The 22152-nt window shown below is 31.9% G+C and overlaps 1 protein-coding gene and 1 pseudogene across 2 annotated transcripts in view; one reads left to right on the top strand and one right to left on the bottom strand.

Moving 5' to 3' along the window:
* LOC146945664 (mediator of RNA polymerase II transcription subunit 18-like) overlaps positions 1–22152 on the top strand; it is a 58451-nt gene that overhangs the window by 6005 nt on the left and 30294 nt on the right. The window lies entirely within an intron of this gene.
* LOC146945666 (chitinase 2-like) lies at positions 242–11713 on the bottom strand (annotated as a pseudogene). The gene is made up of 4 exons (XR_015028044.1): positions 11085–11713; positions 11043–11049; positions 8112–8465; positions 242–301 (listed from the first exon to the last, which is right to left on the bottom strand). The product of XR_015028044.1 is annotated as a chitinase 2-like (transcript).

The raw sequence follows: 22152 nt of genomic DNA, 5'->3' as shown, positions 1-22152 counted from the left end.
GCCTGACCTATTTAAATTAATAGGCTTTTTAAAAAAGCTCAACCTATTCATTAAACGAGTTAGGTCGGACCGGGCTTTTAGTAGGCTAAGCCATTGGCCCATGATGGACGGTCTGGCCTATTCCCACCCCTACTTGGATGTGCAAGAGGACTTGACTACTCATGAATTGTAGGAGGAACCAGTATAAAATTGTTGTGTGTCTTCTTTCTCTCTCAATCTCTTTATCTTTGTGTTCATAATCTTATCCGCTGCATTCAGATTCTGCTTCAGAATCAGTAGTATACCTCAGATTCTGATCAAGCTGTTAAACCAAAGAAAAAGAAAAATTGCAAAAAGCTTACACAATTCAACCTTCCCTTCTTGTGTCACTACACCATTTGTTGTCTCTGGCAAAAAATTTTTGGGGGACGTGTAAAAATTGTCCCCTAAAAGTCCCTAAGGCAACGATTTTTGAGGCTTGCCAAAAATATTTTCGCAACCCCAGATAAACGTCCCCTAAAATACTTTTGGGGACGATTTTGGAGCGTTACACTATTATTTTTTGGTGACAACCATTAATTGTCCCCTTAGATACTTTTGGGGACGATTTTGAAGCGTTACTCTATTATTTCTTTGGTGACAACATTAATTGTCCCCTTAGATACTTTTGGGGACACTTTTAGATTGTTGAATAAAAGAGCTAAAGGATATCATTTTCTTTATATACAGTATATATTATTATTAATTTGAAGGATTTTTTATTTTTTTTACGGACTTATAATTGTTGTTGTTATTACTGCATTCAGACGAGCACATATTTTGTGTTTGTTTTTTTTTTTTTTATGGTGGCCTGGGTTCGAACCCTGGAACTTGCATATTTTATGCATTGTCCATACACTGATAATAATATTAGTGCCCTTCTTGACGTTAGTGATAATAATATTTTTTTAAGTCAAATCTATAATTTTTTTTTTGTGGTGTCTGAGGTTCGAACCCATGATCTTGCATATATTATGCATTGTCCCTACCAACTGAGCTAAACTTATGTTTATATATGTAAAATAATAATATTATATATTTAACAAAAATTTATAATATATATTCAAATTTAATAATATTATATATATATAATATTTAAATTTAATATTATATTATAATTTTTTGAAGGAATCTTACTATAAAATTATATTAAGCGGTTTATTAAAAATAATTAAAAAGGAAAAGGATGTTTTTTTTTCATAGTATGGTCTAATATATATACCAAAAAAAAATATACATACAGAGTAAATGTTTTTTTTAGAGGAGGTTTATTTTTTTCAACAAAGAAAGATTCATTTTTTTAAATTCTTTTGTTGATAAAACTTAAAAGAGAAAGAATTTCGCCACAAAAAAAATAAAAACGAGTTTTATTTACATCTATAAAATATAATATCTCTAAAAAACATCTATAAAAAACAAAATAAAAAATTGAATTTGTCAAAAAAAAAAAAAAGAAGAAAAAGTTAGAAATAAAGTGTTACATATCGTTCAAAAATCAAAACTAATAGTAATAAGATACTTTGTCAAAAAAAGATAGGGATATTACTTTAAGGAAAAAAAAAAGACAGGGATATTACACAGACACCCAAACCGTATCTTCTTCTTCCATTCATTCAAACCACTTCTTCAACATTTTGATTTTCCAGTTGTCCATTCTTCCTTCCAAACCTTATCGTTTCTGTGCTCACCTGAGTCACCTCTCTTCTCCTCAAATCGATTCTGTGTCTGTTGTCCTCAAGCCCCAAATCAATTTCAATTACTGTTGACCTAACCCCCAAACTGAATTGGTGTTTAGCCACTATTTTGGTTATTCTCACACATAAATTTATTTCCCTGTAAACCCTTCGATTTCACCCTTCACGACCAAAATCAATAGAGAAACGAAAAACCTAGCTTGAGTGTGTTGTTTTTGCTTCAAATTCGAGAAGGTGATGGAGAAACCAAACCTTATAGTTCGATTTCGCAGTTCACACACAAATCCCACTTACGGTATGACATCAATTGATTATTTAAGTTTTACATCTTTTCTTTTAAATTTCTGAGTATTTTTTCGATAATTTTCTACAATATAAGGTACCAGCAAAGGCAGTAACTCAATTTTTCCTTTAATTCCAATGTTTGAAGCATCAACAATTTAAAAAAAATATTTGGTTTCAGAGACACACTAACATAAGTAGGTGTGTCATTATAATTATGTTAAAAGGTAAACCAATATTCGTTAATTCACATTATAATTAAGTGAATTCTCTTGTCTATTTTAGGAATGGTCCTGGAACCTGGAGGATAGTTTGAATAGGTAGCTTTCGAATCGAATTCTTCTCTTGGAGGGGCATAGTTTTTGAGCCGCTGCAGTGTTTTTTAGCAGGTATTTTATGTTGTTTTGGTGATGTTCTAATAGCTATCTTGTACTGTTTAGATTCACTTGGTTTCTGGCTTTGTTTTGTGTGGTTTGTCGACCTCTGTTTTCCGTCCAGTGTTTGTGTTTTGGTATGCTAGTGTTGTTTTTGCAGCAGGGTAGCAGTTTTGGTTTAATAGTTTTTTAGGGGACTTAGTTGTTTCGGTTGTGTATTGGCTCTAGAGTATTGGGGCGTGTGGTCTATGTTGTTCTGTTTTTTCTTATTGCTTGTGTTTGTGTAAGGAAATTAGGAGGAAAAGTTGTCGTACATGACTCTAAAGAAAATACATAAGATGGAGGTCGTTAAATAATATACGAAAGTGAAGGAGAATGGATGGGTATCTTTAATATGTTGTTGTACCTTTTTTAATTTTTACTCTTTATCTCTCATTATAGTCTTTATGGTATATTTGTAGTCCATGAAGAATTTCATATAATATGTTTTTTATTTGAAAATTAAATATCATCTATTGATGCTTAAAGTTTCTCTTAGATTTTTTTTTAATAGTCATGATCACACTATTTTCACTAGTCTCATATCTTCAAAGTTTAGTATTTTAGTTTCTGAAAGGGAAAAGAAATGAAACTATGATATTTTAAATCTAAATCATTCTTTAACTATAATTGAGATGTCTCAAAACAAAAAATTATGCTATATTGTGACAGACATTCAAGTTTTGCTGCACACATTTTTGCTTCTACTAGATTATATTCAATATGTTCTAACATTGGACTTATGTTGAAAGTTGATAGATCTTTTCAATTGATCTTCTGCTGATGAAGAGTAGTTTTGCATCAAACAAGATAAGTATTTGTATCGTCTCCACAGGGATTAGTGCGACATCACGGATAGTTTAACATCAAATATCATTCTAAGTAAAAAGGGTGATTGTTTGTTTCATTTACAACTATGTTAACTAATTGCAAAAAGTAAAAGATGAGATTAATAAGGATTGAAACTTGTTAAGACTTTGAGTTCCTTAATCAAGCATCACACATAACCTAATGATCCATACGAATTCTAGCTATATAACCAATATTATCACAATCAATTCAACTATCGTTTAAACATTCGTGTCCAAATCCCTTAAACGATAACAAAGTCGATTGGATCACTTAACCGACCGTGTCCAGCCTGATTAAATATCCAAAAGCATTAAGTTCTTGATTAAAGGTGACTATCAAAGATCTACAAACTTGTCAAGAGTGATATAACCTATGATAGATTGTCATTCTAGCTCTACAATATCCTTCGTATCCAAAGCGATATCATTAACTCTAAGGTATCCCTTAAACATTCATGCCCAAATCATTTAAAAGATAACATAATCGATCGTGTTATAAAACGATATAGTTATTTCTAACATATCTTTTAAACAGTCGTGACCAAATCATTTAAAAGATAACAAAGTCGATCAGATCACTTAATCGACCGTGTCCAGCCTGACTAAATGTCCGAAAGTATTAACAACAAGAATAACAATTATATTGAATATAAATTGCTAGAACCATATTTTGCAAGATCAAAAGGATTACATGTTAGCAAAGATCAAGTACCTCTCATCCCAACAAAGGGTATTTAGCTACACATCATCATGGAAGCCTTGCAAGGATGGATTGAAAAGGAAGGAATCATTACACCTTGTGATGTCTCACAAAGGAAGAAGAATCCAACTTCCAAAATCACTCTCACTCTATATGCTCTACCCTATTTTCTCTCCTAGCATCTATAAAAATATCTAATGGAAATGTCTATATCTCATTATCTAATTAATTATCCAAAGAGAGGTAAAAGTTCTATTTAAATGGCTGAGTTTTTACACCTACGCTAATAGCGAAATATACGCTATTAGCGAAGTAGGTCGGCCTAAGCTGTGGCCAATGAAATTGTGCCACGTTGGTCCTTTTACCCTGCTTCGCCCAAATCACGCTAATAGCGTAGTCCCCTGGAGCATTTACGCTAATAGCGTAGATCACGCTAATAGCGTGTTTCTTGACAACCAGCTCCTGCTTCGCTCCAGGTACGCTATTAGCGTAGTTGTCTGGAGCTCTTACGCTAATAGCGTAGATGTCGCTAATAGCGACTTTCTTCCAAACCAAGCCCCAGATACGCTAATAGCGTATCTCTCTGTACAGCTTTCTGCCATTTTGCACTTTTTCATGATTTTTGGTCTTTGCTCAGTGTCTTGGGGTAAATTCCTGCATAAAAGGATAGAGTAAGATATATAAAGCGTAATAAGGCATTTAACGCTAATTTCTCGGCTTTTCCTTCAATAACTTGCAAAACAAGTAACAAAAAGTGCTTAAAATATAACATGAAATTAACATTTTTTAGCACTTATCATCTGCACACACGAATACTAATGAATTAGTTCCTCTCTTTGAGAATATTTTTTTGTTTTGCCATTTTGTGTGTATATTTAATTTAATTTTTTGAATAATGACACCAACTTATTCACATTGGTCAAACTAAACTCGTGTTCTTGATAATGATTTTTTGTTTTAGTTTTATGACATACTATTAGTTCATAATGATAAATTTAGTAACTTTTACAATTAACAATTTCTATAATAGATGAGGCCCTTAACTCAATGTTACTTAGTGTGTGCTACCTTTGTGTTCACAACGATACATATAATCTCTTTTACACAAGCAGCCTACACATAGTGACTCATTTGATATTTTTCAGCTTCTTAATGCATGTCATTTTGCAAGATTTCTTTTCGGCTAATGTTGATGAAAATGAGGTTGTCCAAAACCCAAGGCTAAACAATGAGGTTGTCCAAAAGGTTGCTATATTATTAAGCATCGTCTGCCTTTAATTTCAATATTAACAAGGTATGATTCAAGATGATGAATTTCAAAATGAAGGCGTAGATAATGAATTTCAAGAGGATGTCGTAGGTGATGAATTTCAAGAGGACGACATAGATGTTGGTGAATTTCAAGACAAAGTTGAATGATTTTTTATTTTATTTAGGCTTGAAATTGATAGCGTTAAACTAGTCCGAACTATGTATTTTGTTAGGCTTGTACTTGTTTACTTCTATGTGTTGATTTATTGTTTGAACTCATGCACCAAGAATGAATGTTTTGACTCAACTTTATTATAATTAAACTTTCGAGGATATGCAGTTTAATTCGATCTTGTTTGAGCTATAACAGATTAAATTTATTTACTTTTATATATATTTTTGAGCATAAAATTATTTTGTTTATTACCTGTTTTACTTTAAGGCAACGCTTTACAATTGTAGCCACCATTGGCGAAGCTTAAAAGCGTAGCCGTAGATACCATGATAAAAGCGTCCTCTATTCTTTAGGTATAGGCGACGTTTTATAAAACTGTTCCCAAAGAGCGTGAAAAATCGTCCCCAAAGACAATAGGCGACGCTCGTATAGGAGACACCTGAAAAGCGTCCCCTATTCTTTTAGGCAACGTTTTTAGTTGTTCAGGCAACGCTTTTCAACTGTTTCTGAAAAGGATAAATGGTGTAGTGTTTTCTCACCTTCATGCGGGGATGCTAATTTACACCCACCTAAAAATAATAAAGAGTAAATTAGCAATTTACACCTACCTAAAATCATTAAGGAGTAAGTTAGCAACATACATCCACTTGATTATTTCACACATTCGTATAAGTTTTATCAATTTGCTTACACACATCTTACTAATTTACACCCACTTTTATGTTTCAAATAAACAATTATATACATGAAAAAAGCCAAATAAACATGACGTTTTTTTTTTAATGAAAAATCAATTTTCACTTGTGTCTTTTTAGTTCAAAACATTACTTTTTTTAAGTTGAAAAAAAAATGTTACTTCTTTTTCTCTTTAACGAACAGTATGTTGTAAATAAAAAAACAGTATGTTAATTGATAATTATAAAATTACGTTAACCCACTTGGGTTGGCGTAGTGGTATTGGCTTGGGTCTTGGGAGTGTGCTCCTCCGCAAGGTCTCAGGTTCGATTCTCTCTGGTGCCAATATAGGTGGGCTATTTTGAAGAAGAGCTAAATAGCCCACCTATTAGCTCTTCAAATCAAAAAAATTATAAAAATACGTTTTTGTTCTCTTCAAATTAGGTGGGCTATTTAGCTCTTCAAATCAAAAAATTATAAAAATACGTTTTTGTTCTCTTCAAATCAAAAAATTATAAAAATACGTTTTTGTTTTGGACATTAATTATAAACTGAATTAATTTTTTACTAGTTAATGCTCTCAAGCTTGGAAATGCATAAATGTCAATTTTTTTCTCAACATGCTCATTGCTCATTAACAATTAGAAAAACAATCATGTCCTTAAGCTATATTTATAAAGTTGTCCTCCTATTTTTCCTCAAAAAAAAGTTGTCCTCCTATTTATAATCAATTCGAATAGATACAAAAACGCGTTTTTAGTAAAATGCAAGTGGGTATAAATTGTTAATTTACTCTTTAATATTTTTATATGTGTGTAAATTAGCAGCCCTATATATGTATTTGTGTGTGAACAAAGATAGGAAAACAATTTTTTGTCAATTAGTTAATTGTTGGTGTAAATATTTTAAAACTCCAAATTTTAATACACTTCAGCCCTTTTGGTAGTTTCTTTGGCACATCTTGTGCTATCATGACCGCTTGTTTGTGGTAATATATATTCCTTTGAGTTGCCCTTGCATGTATGCTTCTTTATTTGCTTTAGCTCTTTTGTAGTTTCCAGAACAATTTACCACATCTCTGGTATTGTATTTAGGGGTGTTCGCGGTGCGGTTTAGTTCGGTTTTGAGCAAAAAAGTCATCCAAACCGGGAGATAAAAAAGCATGCGGTTTGGTTTGGTTCGGTTGATTTTTAAAAAGTCATCCAAACCAAACCAAACAAAACCAATGCGGTTTGGATTGGTTCGGTTTATGCGGTTTATCGCGAGATAATATTGCCAACTTGTTACAAAATAAACATAGGACATTTTATTTTGATGTTTATATGATAAAATATTAGGTAAAACTTATATCAAAATAGGTAAAATTAAGAAGAAACATAAGCATGCAACAAATTATTGGGACGTAAAGAAAACAAATTCATCACTGGAAATGAATTGAAAGAGATGGAAATGAATTATAATCGACATGATGGTGCAACGATGGAAAAATCGAATCAAAAGAGATTATTCTTGAGCTATGTAATTGGGCTAGTACATATTTAAGTAATATTCATTATTCTTGCGGTTTGGTTTGGTTTGCTTCGGTTGCTGAGATGCAAACCGCAAATCGAGTGCAAAACTCATCTGTATTCATCCGAACCAAGTGCGGTTTTTTGCGATTTCGGTTTGAATTGGTTTGGTTTGCGGTTTTTCTATTGGGTTGGTTCGGTTTTGAACACCCCTAATTGTATTTGTACCTTTTTTTGGTTTTTCTTGCGCTAAAATAAATTTTTAATATATTTTTGACTTTTTCCAAAATAAAAATAAATGCATCTTATCTTAATACATGAACGTTTATTACTTAAAAGCACATATAATGATACAAGAGAAGTTATTCTCCACACTCAACATAATACATAAATAAACACACAAGAAATAAGTACAAAATGAAATTGCACACGTAGAAAACATAGGTCTTATTTAACATATAATAGACTAAAGCTTATAGAGCTTGGAACGTATGATCTAGCTCGATATTCTAGTCTTTGACCCATAAAATTATAGATTAATTACTGGCCAAATAGCTAGTAACTCACGAGATTAACTTATGAGGAGGCTTTGCAAGATATCCTCTAAAACGAAAGGTTTATTCTCATTGGGTAGAGGAATTGTAGAGTCATCAGCGTTCCAAAGAAAAATACCAGGGAGTGATGCTATCTGGAGGAGATGTCTGCAGCCAGCAATGAAGTGCTCCCTTGGCATCTTGTCTACAGGCTCAATGTGAAGCTTGTCGGTGCTAACTCCTGGAAGGACTACACTTGGTTTGTAGTTTCTTGATACCTGGTCATAGAGTTTTAGAAAGTCGTCAAGTGTGGATACAGGTTTAGATTGGTTGTAGAACTGGTAGTTAACCCAATTTATATTGGCCTCATTTTGCCAATACAAGTTGTTAGGAAACATGGCATCCATGGAAGGAAAGAGAGAAATATAGAAAAGCTCTTTGTATTGATAGAAAAATGGATATTACACAATTAGAAAGTTATTTACAATGTAACACCTTAAGCCTATATATAGGCACTAACTAACTAGTCTCTAATAGTCCCCCTCAAGTTGGAAGGTGTTCAAAACACTTCCAACTTGAAATAAGAAAATACAAGGAAAGATGCCGGGAATACATCGGCTAAAAAAAAATCATCAAACAAGTGCTTATCCAACAAGAAGCAACCACAACTCAAGGTTGAACCAATTGAAGGAATAAGCATCCAAGCAACGCTTAACCACCATCCGGTAGAAGCCAATATCAACAAAGCCAATTAAGGCACAACGCGTAACCATCAAGAGTGTTCAATCACTCAAGATAGAAGCACAAGACAAGAAAGAAGTGCAAGGAAGAGCCATAGTCTACAATGGAAGGAGGTCATATGTAAGACCAAGGTTCCAAAGATAAAAGTGATGCCCTCCTATGCCGAGCCGAGACAAGAAAAACCAAATGCAAGGAAGAGCCATAGTCAACAATGGAAGGAGGTCAAATGTTGAACAAACTTCACACCAAAAGGACCATGAAGCAACAAAACCAAACTTCCAAAGATAAAAGTGATGCCCTCCTATGCCAAGCCGAGACAAGAAAAACCAAAGGCAAACCAATAGAGATGCATAGCCATGTGATGTGTCTTCAAACCATAGAAAACAAACCATGTTGATGCATTCAAACCAAAGGCCAAAACCAATGCTTCCAATAATGAAGCTAAAACAAATCCAAAAATAGTCTTCAATTGTCACAATAATAGGCAAACCAGACAAGGAACAAAGTGCACACTGTTCTTGCACAAACGAAATTCAAACAATCAGACCAGAATTATTAGAAGGAACACAAGCAGATGCGTTGTAAGTCTCCCAAAAATTCATCAACGATCCAGGAACAAAATGAAAAGCAATCAATCAAAAAAAAAAAAACTCCAAACCATCCAAAACTGAGATGGAACCATAAGCCTCACCAAATACCAATTGAACAAACAATTCCTTAAGCAAGAACTTGCAGTTGTCTTCAGCCCATGTATACCAAACAAACAGAAAGTATAAAATGGATTGGCTTCAAAAACATAGGTCAATAACCCAACAACCAAATAGGGAAAGAACTGAAGCCATTACCAAAGGATTTTCTATCTTCTGACAACTATATCATGGTTCCAAAACATACAAATGTAGTGAGAAACCCTTCAACAGTCCATAATGCATGTGGCAAGGCTCCAATGTTCAAAAAATCAATCCAACACTTCCAAAATTAATGAGCCGAGAAACCAAACTCCCAAAAGTAGTGAAATTGCAACAACTATATCTCTACTTGAGCAGAATTGCAGCAGTAGAAAGATATCCAACCAACAAGAAAAGGAAACCAGATCAAGACTGACTTCATAGGATACCAAAACCAAGAAAATCTTCAACAACTGGCTTAACAAGAACACAAATGCAGCTGTGATGAAGGGTTCACAATGAGGAATTGCAGAAAAATTGCACATGAAAACGTACGCAGCAAGCAGCAACTTCATGCAGTAATTAACAACATCACAAAGCAAATCCAACGCAATGATGGAATAGAACAAACTGCAGTGTTCCCTACAACAATCACTGCCAAGCTGAACACAATACCAATCTGTTTGCCAATGAGGACTTTCAACAAACAGCTTGTCAGCAATATTCATAGGTTCCAAGAACGACTTGAACTATGCTCATTATTGCTCATCATATGTTGAATTATACACAATGCATTTTAGAAATCATCAAAATAAAGAGCATTCATTGAAATAAAGAGCACTCCTTATATCACCAAAATGAACCACAACAACGAGAAAAAAAAACATTGAAATCGGAATCAGAAACAAGAGCAAACGAAATTACTATGAAAGAGACGGATCGAAACAAAAGAAAACGATGATTTAAGAACTGTGAAACCCTAGAAATTGGGGAAAAATGATGACGACGAAATCTATCCAAATTGCGAACAGAATTGAGATACGGATCGTAAACGAAAACGATCGAAATCAAAGCGAAGACAATCGGATAGAAAAAACGAAATTGAAATGCAGTGTGAGAAGAAACTGAACCGATCAAAAAATGGATCATGAAAGTGAAATCGAAGCAAAGATGAAATGGAATCAGGAATTGAATTTCGATAGAGAATTGAGAAAGAAAATCGAAAGCTTGAAATCCAGAAAATGAATCAGAAAGAAAAGGAACGAGAACAGGAAAGTGTAACTAACGTGAGAAAAATAGATTTTCTCGGGAAAATGACGAGGGAGAGAAAGAAAAGAAAAAAAATTGAGAAAATTGAATTTTCTCAAAGAAAATGCAGCGGAAAATATCCTTCAAGGTGGATACCAAGTTTGCTCTGATACCATGTTAGGAAACATGGCATCCATGGAAGGAAAGAGAGAAATATAGAAAAGCTCTTTGTATTGATAGAAAAATGGATATTACACAATTAGAAAGTTATTTACAATGTAACACCTTAAGCCTATATATAGGCACTAACTAACTAGTCTCTAATACAAGTTGCGGTAGTGGATTTCATTGGTCTCGGATGGAGCAATGGACACGATCTTGATGCGTAGATAATTATCATTCTTAAGTTGAGTTATAACTTGCCCTATGCACCTGGCAAAACGAAGGTGACCTGTGTCACCTGTAGTATGGAAGACGTTAAGATAATTAATGTCAATGCCATCAATTATGTTGCCGGTTTGATCCTTGTATTTTTGGATGATCACTTTGAGTGAAGCCACAGCCCGCGTAATCCAGATAGTTTCCTCAACAGGATTGAATGGAGTTTTAACGGCGTCATGACCTCCAATGCTTATTACCACCTTCACATTTGGATTATTTCCCTTCAAATTTCTCACTGCTTCTGGACCGAATGCTCTAGTATTCCAAGTTTCCTTGAAAACTCCTGTGCCTCTATTTTGAGCGTCATACTCCTCAGTGGCAAAGCCCAAAATGAAGTGGAATTCTGAGATATTGGTTTTGATTATTTGAACTGGAAAATCCCTTAAATTTGTTGAGAATGGCTTCACACCAATGTATTCCCGAAAGATTTTAGACATTCTCACGATTTGAAAGGAGGGGGAGATTAATGCAAATTAATTGGCTTTTGTGGGCTTGGTCGGTTTGTGGTTGGAATTTATCACAAACTCTTGCTGCCCTTTTATAAGACTATTGGTTCAATTATTAATTAATTAATTAATTAATTAATTTTATAAGTGTGAACACCCGCTCAAATAAGTTAGGCTTAAATTTGCAAATGATCTCTGCAACCATCAAGCGTGTTTGTTTTAGTCCTTAAAGGAAATTTTTTATTTTAGTCTTTGCAAATACCTATTTTTTTATTTGTCCTTGACGTTTTGTTTTACATTTGCAAGGATTAAAACAAAACACCAATAATCAAAACAAATGATTTTACATTTGCAAGGACTAAAACAAAATAAAAACAATTCAAGGACAAAAATTAACACGCGTAATATTTACGAGGACCATTTGCAAGAGTCGATGGGAGATCGTAAGGAAGACCAACTTTTGAAATGAGAAAGTCTTAATCTACAATATAAACAATTCAAAGCTCTTCTATTCTCAAGTACACATGGCATGGTTCTAGACTCTATTACAATTAATGATATACTAATTCAAATATTTATAAGTATACATGTGGAATGAGCTTTAAATGCATTCATATCTCTGTCTATTCAATTTGGTTTGTTCAACTCACCATTGCTTTGAAAATCAAATTCAAATTTCTTCATATCTCTGCATTCAAGCACATAGCATCTCTCCATATCTCTGCATTCAAAGGCTTTGAAAATCATTAGCCTATATAAGGCACATAAAATAAACCTTAGACATCATTCCCACTTTCTTATGATTCAATATTAGTAATTTCAATTTCAATAATGTATGTGTTTATTCTTATGTTTCAACATAAATTTTATAATGTTTAGTGTTCTTATGTTTTGATTTTCTTTCTTTGAATCATTTTGTGCATTTTGCTATTGATTTTCATTGTAGATATTTCATTTATCCAATTTTACCAATTGTTAATCGGATTTGTACATGGAAATTTGAGCCAGAGATGTTGCTCATTTTGTTATGGTTGTTATGGTGTCTATCTTTTCTCCCTCATCACTAAACGTGGCTATGATAGTTGTTTGTTGCATTGTTAAAAATATCGTTTGTTTCATGCAATGACGAAAATGTTATTTTCCCAAATTGACTCAAACGATCCATTTATCAATACTTGACCACCATTCCGTTGAGCTCATTGAACAAAAGGGTTGTTCTTTCTTTTTACATAGCTTATATCATATGCGGTTAGATTGCAGTTATATCATGGTTTTGTTCCGCTGTTAAAAAAAAAATCAAGGTTTTGTTCCGGTGATCATTTTTGGAAGATACATTAACAATCCATTCAGATACTATCAAAAGTTAAACGGTAAAATTTTGAAATAAAGAATAGTAATTTATATTTTGAAAGGTAAACAGAGTAGTAAATATATCTTTTTTTTATTATTAGTAATAAGGTCGTGTTTCCCTCAGCTTACTTTTGTCTATAGAAAAGCTCTACAATTATAGCTAAATACCAGAGCTCTAGAAAAAAAGTTAAAATTGTTTGGCAATTTAAATTTATTTTAAATTTAAAACTTACTTTCCGGTTTAAATTTATTTTAAATTTAAAACTTACTTTCCGGTTAAAAGATGGATCGCAATTTTTTTTCTAACTTAAAATTAATCTCAAATTTAACATTTGTTTCATACAATATTTTTCATAAAAGATATAATAATAATAATAATAATAATAATAATAATAATAATAATAATAATAATAATAATAAAAATATTTATAATGAATGAAATATTTACAATCTCTCAAAACAAGACATGGGATTAGAACACCGATCAGAGCAAACATATCCATGACGTTACATACGAATTCACTCCAAGAGATCCTCCAACTCTACCTACAACCCAACCCCATGATCTTACAATTAAGTGATAATTAATACAATACAATATTTTCATTAAAATATTCATATTCATATCCGTTACCTAAAAAAAATATTCATATCTGCATTAACGTATAAATTAATGTCTGTTACAAATTACCTCTCCTTTCTTAAATAAAAATTAATTACCTCTCCTTGGTCCACTCTACCATTAATACTAACATTGCATTGTTTAAAATTTGAAATTTGTAGTAGTACGTAGTATTTTCCAGGGAATGCTAACATGCGTTTTAAGGGACCTATGTTAACTAGGGCACATGTTAAGGTATTAAAAATCAAAATTATGTATTGAAAATTGTGTTTATTTATTATTTGTGGAAACCTTATCACGTGTTATTAGAGCATTTTGCGTATAATAGTGACCAGAGGGTGTATTAGAGTAACCCTATTTTTTATGCACTATTTAAATCAAAATTCAAAAATTTCATCATGACATCTCAATTAAAAAAAAGCACTCCTATTTACTGTCTCTTTGACTATAAATCGATATAGATAAATATACAAGTTTTTCTCAAGAAAATCGAGTGTAAATTTTTCTAATATAAGAGGAAAAAGGATTATATATTTTAACATATGAGAGGCAGGAACTATAGTTCAAGCTTCTTTTAAGTGAGGAGAGCATAATTTGCTCTAACAAAAATTGTAGCAAATGGATGAAAATATTTGCAATCTATAGAAGAGTTATTCATAAAAAAAATAGTTTTATCGAAAAAGACTTTTTTTTAGAGGTTTATCAAAAAAGAGTGGTTCATCAAAAGAAGAGAAATTTTTCTACGATTTATAATACTTACAATCTGAAAAAGAGTTGTTCATAAAAAAAAAAAATCTAAAGAAGATTTGTAGAAATTATAATATGAAATTGTTTTCATAAATCTCCATAACTTTCATTAAAGTTGTTGTTTTTTTTTTTTTTAATTTTTAAAGAGATATTATATGAAAAGGTTAAACTCCAATTTAACAAATCAATATTTGAACAGATCTGGCGTTGTCTTACCAACATGGTGTGATAATTTGACATATAATTGAGTTGTCTATATTATTTACATATGCCAATAATATCATATGTTATTAAAATGGCCGTGATAAAAAAAATATTTTTTTTATATGCTTAGACTCGAAAAGATTATCACTTCAGTTTGATTAATATGGACCCGACTTAAAGATGGACCCTCATATTTTTCGTAAATTTTAATAAGATATTATTTTTGTTCTTCATTTTTTATTATTTTAAAATTTAACATTTACTAAAAATGGTAAAGGTCTAATTTTGGACCATCTTTGAGAGATCCATATTAGACATTGCATTAGTTTTAAATGAATATATGTCTATCAATTACCTAGGAATGTCAACAAATATTCACCGGTACAATACTCACCTTTTATACGTGGATACAAATAGGGTCATCTATGATATTTTGAGTGTCGTGTGCTAACAATTTCCATTTAGAAAAATTTATGTAAGTAGAAGGAACAGTAGCATGAATACTTATAATATTATTTATTTGTGAGATATTCATTAGGAAAAAATTAAATATGAAGTTACCAAAACATAAGACAATTCAATGTTTTAACGAAATCGTATACGAGCATTAGAAAAAAGTGATATGAACTTATTTAAAAATGAAATTAAGTATTGATCGTATCTGATGAGAAGGTGACTACCGGTGCGGTGTTTGATGGTGGTTGCAAGCGGTTGCTTCGGCTGGAATGGTGGGGGTTATCTGCAAACACTCCAACGCTCAAGTCAGTATTGATTATTAGGATGGGAGTTAGGAGAGTAAAGGGAATCTAACCTTGGGGACTGCGTGGAGTCCTCTTTATATAGGGTGGAGGTGTAGGTGTCATTGTAAGACACACGTAAGGCTCGACGATTACAAATTCGTAGGAATTGTACCCGTCGAACGGGATTCGCATGAGTCATGGAGGGAAATGTTATTGTTCAGTTTGAACAGGTCTCCGTTTGTTCCGAGACCCCCACCCACCCACACACACCCCACAGGAGGATGTGTGTTGCGGGCAAATGACCCAAATGTTAGATTGGAGCCAATTTTGCGTTGAACCTATGTAAATGGGCCTATGAACATTTGCTTGATCCAGAACAAATATGATTTCAAGCTCAAGGGTCAAAGAGATGGTTCCCAAAAACTTCTTATACAAATAAAAAAAATTAATTTTGAACAAATAAATTGTTTCCTCTAAACAAATTGGGTCATGTGTGACCACATACCCTATTCATCATCGGGGCCTCAATTGGATAATAATGATATATATGTTCACTCTTTATATGTGGACGACTATCCGCCAGTCGAGTATTTGTTGGATTTTGTGATATCTACAGATATTTACGGATATTCACAAGTACATTTTTTACATAAAAAAATTAACTTTCTCAAAAAATCTATAATTATATATAATTTATTCAACCTCTTTAGACAACACAAAATAATATTAAAATCACTTTATATTAATATTTTTTTAGTTTGATATATTATTATTTTATTATGTAAAAAAAAATGGGAAATCGATGAACACAATGGAAGTTTGTCAATGTGAACCCAATGAACACTGCAAAAATAAAGAAAATTAAAATGCCACGTCAAGACCACAAGCAACACAATATAGTCATACTTAGATTATGACATCACATAGAAAACAAAAAAAAAATATCTATGTACAAAAAACCACTTATTTGAATAGAAGGATAAAATAAAACGATTAAGAGAGGTGATTTGAAACCAAAAATAACCATAAATCATCCCTCTCATGATGGATGAAGGAGAAAAGAGAATCTACGTCATTGGTGAAGGTGGCTATCAACAACATCTTTTTGTTTTTCCATTACTCTAACTAATAATATTAGACCCTTAATATGGACAATATAGCCCAATTGTTTTTAATGTTTCAAATATAATTCATTACATTAAATTAATGAGAAATTACATCCATACATAAATATGTGACTTCATGTCAAACAATAATGGTGAGACTAAATATGTAATTTTTATTACAAATAACCCGTGTTTATTTTTAAACATGTTTTCCAAAAATTAACCCGTGTTTATTTTTAAACATGTTTTCCAAAATTGATCTGTTTTGTATTAAAAAAAATGGTCTATTTTACTAAAGCCGTCTCTAAAATGTGTCATAAATTCTTTCAAAAAATGCGTGTCACAAATATACAACAAAAAATAAAATTATTTTCCTATCTTTAAAAAACAAAAATGATTTTCATAATAGAAAATTATTTACCCGTGCTTGGCACGGGCTCCATACTAGTAATACTCATTACTTACTCTCTATATTCGTACCTCTACAAATGTTCTTTTTCCGTCAAAATAAACTTTTTGAACAGCCGTGTAATCATTACTTATAGACATTCAATCTCTCTACTATAAAAAGCTACAATTACGATCTCTGTTGAAAATCAGACTGTCTATATTTCTTTTCCAAAGTAAGAATTGACCGACTATATTTAGTAACGAATCCCTTCCAACTACATATTTATCCACAAAATGAATTCTTCAAATATAGTTGAGATTCATTACGTTTCTTCTACCCTTCAATCCCTTATTTTTCTTCATTTTCTATTATTCCAATTTTTAATTCTCCTAACAACCATTGTGTGAACACCCCCTCTAAAAAGTTGGGCTTAAATTTGCAAATGGTCTCTACAACTATCAATTTTAGTCCTTGAAAGAAAATATTTATTTTAATCCTTGCAATTAACTTTTTTTTTTTATTTTGTCCTTGTCATTTTGTTTTAGTCGTTACAAAATTAATTCATATTTGATTTAGTACTTGTGATATGTAGAATATTCAAATTTTGTCCTATTTTCCTACTCATGTTTCTCTGTCTGTACTCATACACCACAACAGCAGTAACTGAGACTCACTACTTTTCCCCCTCTTTCTCCTAGTATCCCATCCTCCTCAATCTTCTGCACTCCAATTTCTTGTTTTCATCCATTTTAATACTTAAAATAAAAAATTGATGAATCAAATTTTTAATTCTCTTAACAACCATAGTGTGAAAATAACTCTGATCCATGATCATAAACAAAAGAATTTATGAAATCAAACATATATGTTATATTATATTTTAAAATACCTACAAAGTAAAATTTGTAACATTTCTGAGAGAAATAAAATATATTATTTTTTTCATGTGTAAAATAGTGTAAAAATAGATTTACGTTTATAGTGCATAACAAATGACTTATTTTTATATTGTAAAAAAAAAAAAAGACTTATTTGAGTATCCAAAACAAATACTATTTTAATACTAGTTTGTTTTCATAATTGCATGATGTTCTTATAATTAAAAATATAATGCATGACGTTCCAAGGCTTACATATGAATAATATAGTATGCATAGAAGAACAACAATTATGTAATAATTAATGACTAATTATAATATAATTATTTTGTCCTTGTCATTTTGTTTTAGTTGTTACAAAATTAATTCATATTTGACTTAGTACTTGTAATAGGTAGAATATTCAAATTTTGTCTTATTTTCCTACTCATGTTTCTCTATCTGTACTCATACACCACAACAGCAGCAACTGAGATTCACTACTTTTTCCCCTCTTTCTCCTAGCATCCCATCCTCCCAGGCATGAATACAAGTTCACCCAATTGGGGGCACTTGACCCCACATGCTCTATTAATTTTACATAAATTTGTTAACTAATTTACTTTTTTACCATTAAATATAAGTTTTTCCCCATAAAATATTACTAAATAATTTCTTTTTTTGAAGAAGTTAATATGCAACAGTATGAAAGATAATAGTATTGAATAATTTATTGTTGACGTGCATAGAAAAATATATTCGACAATACTCAAAATGATGAAATAAACAGTAGTTTTAAAATACAAAGTCAATAGAGAAACATATTTCATAGATGTTTAAGTATATTCAATTTTTTTGGATCCGTCCTTGCATCCTCCTCAATCTTCTACACTCCAATTTCTTGTTTTCATCCATTTTAATACTTAAAATAAAAAATTGATGAATGAAATTTTTAATTCTCTTAACAACCACAGTGTGAAAATAACTCTGATCCATGATCATAAGCAAAAGAATTTATGGAATCAAAAATATATGTTATACTCCCTCCGTTTCAAAATGAGTGTCACTATAGCCAAAAAAATTGTTTCAAAATGAATGTCACTTTACATTTCCAATAAAACTTTAATTTTTTTCTTCCAACTTTACCTTCAATAAATACTCCAACTTTTCGCTCACACAATTTTCAATGCAACTTTAAGTTTGTCTTTTTCTTATAAAGTAAGGGCAGTTTGGTAAAAGTGTTATGTCTAATGATTATTTCATTCAATTCCTTAATTTGTGTGCAATTGGCTAAAGCGACACTCATTTTAAAGCGGAGGGAGTATTATATTTTAAAATACCTACAAAGTAAAATTTGTACCATTTTCTGAGAGAAATAAAATATATTGTTTTTCATGTGTAAAATAGTGTAAAAATATATTTACGTTTGTAGTGCATAACAAATGACTTATTTTTATATTGTAAAAAAAAAAGACTTAGTTGAGTATCCAAAACAAATACTATTTTAATCCTAGTTTGTTTTAAAATTTGCATGATGTTCTTATAATTAAAAAAATAATGCATGACGTTCCAATGCTTACATATGAATAATATAGTATGCATAGAAGAACAACAATTATGTAATAATTAATGACTAATTATAATACAATTATTAGTCATTAAGAAATACTAGTTTTTATAAGGAAGAGCGCTTTGTCGGCAGTGAGGATCACCGGGGGGATTGGGTTCCAAGCAGGGTGCCACAAAGGGGTGGGATTGATGGAAATTGGATCGACGTGAGACCGCGAAGGAGGAAAGCGCTGCGACAGGATTATCAAGGTCAGGATAGGTTTCAGGAAGACGAAGAACGGTTTCGGGTTAAGGACGATTTCAAGCTTCGACAATCTAGGGTTAGGTATGCATCACGGTGGGAACGTTGGGATTTCGACACTGGTTCGGATTTTTCGGATGGAAGACCTTTGAGGTGGGGAGATCGCGATTTTGATGAAGAGACTTACGATGATTATTCTGATCGTTCACTGAGGTACAACAAACGTGAACAGAAGCAAAGCCATGCTCAGCGTCGGACAGAACAGCGCGATCAGAAGCAAAGCGCGCAGGCTTCAGTCATACATCAGAAGCTTAGCGACGTTGCACCAGAAGGGAAAAGCAAGGCTGCAGAATCGACTTTAAAACGGTTCGTAACTCTTTACATCACTGATTTTCCTCCCCAGGCTACATATTTTATCTTACGCAAGGGATTCGAAGTTTGTGGTATTTTAGAATATGTCTTTGTTGCAAACAATAGGAATAGGAATGGTGAAGTTTATGGCTTTGTTCGTTACATTGTCTTAATAAAATAAACTGAATTCGATTATGAATTCCAAAACAAGTCTGGAAAATTATGAAAGTAAAACCTCAATCCCTTGTGTTACGAAATTAGTGCTTTGACCCAAAAATAAATAATAGTCTCAAAGCAGCAAAAAGAAAATGATAAGAAAGACTTCTCATCGTCCTCCAATCCACAACTTCTACTGTTCTTTGTGCTGAAGTTCTACACCAGAAGGGCGTAGGCGTCCAATCTGCAATCAGGTGAAAATATATTCAAAATAAGAAATTGTATAAACTTAATGATAGATTCAGAGATAAATTTCATAAAAATCATTAACCTTATATATATTCACATCTTTTAGTAATCATCTTTCATCATTTCATAAGCACAAGTATATCACCATCAAAAAAAAATCATTTAATAAGCACAAGTATATCACCATCTTTAAATAAACTTACATATATATATATATATATTTATATATATTGTTTTTGTGGTAGCCGAGGTTTGAACCCCGAACTTTGCATATATTATGCATTGTCCATACCAACTGAGTTGAGCTCACGAGGACGTGTGTGTGTTTGTGTGTGTATAGAAAGAGAGAGATAGAGAGAGAAAGAGAGAGAGAGAGAGAGAGAGAGAGAGAGAGAGAGAGAGAGAGAGATACTACATCGTCAAATATATATAGATTACATCGTTAAATATACTACGTCTTCAAATAAGTTCGACAATGAATGCATGAATGTCACATCAATACTTATTAACACACATCGTTTAATGACTCGACATTAGACATCTTGAAATAACTCATCATTAGATAACACATCCATTACACATCATCAAATAACACATCAATACAAATCACCAAATAACTCTTTATTACACATCACCAATTAACACATCTGAAATTCTGGCACGCAGTAAAGATGTTATGAATGATTCAGAGTTTACAGCTCAACTACACAGTAATGGAGACACACTCCGTAACAGAAGAATCCACTCGTGCTTACAAGCTTATGAGTGATTCAGAGTATACAACTCAACTACACAGTCCGTCTGCGGGCTTGATCGGTTTGTGGTTAGAATTTATCACAAACTCTTGCTGCCCTTTTATAAGACTATTGGTTCAATTATTAATTAATTAATTAATTTTAGAGTGTGAACAACCCCTCAAATAAGTTAGGCTTAAATTTTCAAATGGTCTCTGCAACCATCAAGCGTGTTGGTTTTAGTCCTTGAAAGAAAATATTTATTTTAGTCTTTGCAAATACCTATTTTTTTTATTTTGTCCTTGTCGTTTTGTATTACATTTAGAAGGACTAAAACAAAACACCAATAATCAAAACAAGAAATATTCATTACTAACTCTCTATATTCATACCTCTACAAATGTTCTTTTACCAGTAATCATTACTTATTTTTTGAACAACCGTGTAATCATTACTTATAGACATTCAATCTCTCTAATATAAAAAGCAACAATTATGACCAGACGGACTATATTTCTTTTCAGAAGAAAGAATTGACCGACTATATTTAGTAACTTCCAACAACATATTTATCCACAAAATGAATTCTTGAAAAATGGTTGAGATTCATTACGTTTCTTCTACCCTCCAATCCCTTATTTTCCTTCATATTCTATTATTCCAATTTTTAATTCTCCTAACAACCATTGTGTAAACACCCCCTCAAAAAAGTTAGGTTTAAATTTGCAAATGGTCCCTAGAACTATCAAGCGTATAGGTTTTAGTCCTTGAAAGAAAATATTTATTTTAGTCCATGCAAATAACTATTTTTTTTATTTTGTCCTTGTCGTTTTGTTTTAGTCGTTACAAAATTAATTCATATTTGATCTATTACTTGTAATATGTAGAGTATTCAATTTTGTCCTATTTTCCTACTCATGTTTCTCTGTACTCATAAACGACGATAGCAACAACTGAAACTCACTACTTTTTCCCCTCTTTCTCCTAGTATCCCATCCTCCTCAATCTTCTACACTCCAATTTCTTGTTTTCATCCATTTTAATACTTAAAATAAAAAATTGATGAATGAAATTTTTAATTCTCTTAACAACCACAGTGTGAAAATAACTCTGATCCATGATCATAAGCAAAAGAATTTATGGAATCAAAAATATATGTTATACTCCCTCCGTTTCAAAATGAGGGTCACT

This window comes from Medicago sativa, chromosome 2, assembly GCF_051527215.1.
Source record: "Medicago sativa cultivar Bolivia chromosome 2, Bolivia_mono, whole genome shotgun sequence".
NCBI classification, from domain to species: Eukaryota; Viridiplantae; Streptophyta; class Magnoliopsida; order Fabales; family Fabaceae; genus Medicago; species Medicago sativa.
This window is presented reverse-complemented; position numbering and strand designations above follow the sequence as displayed.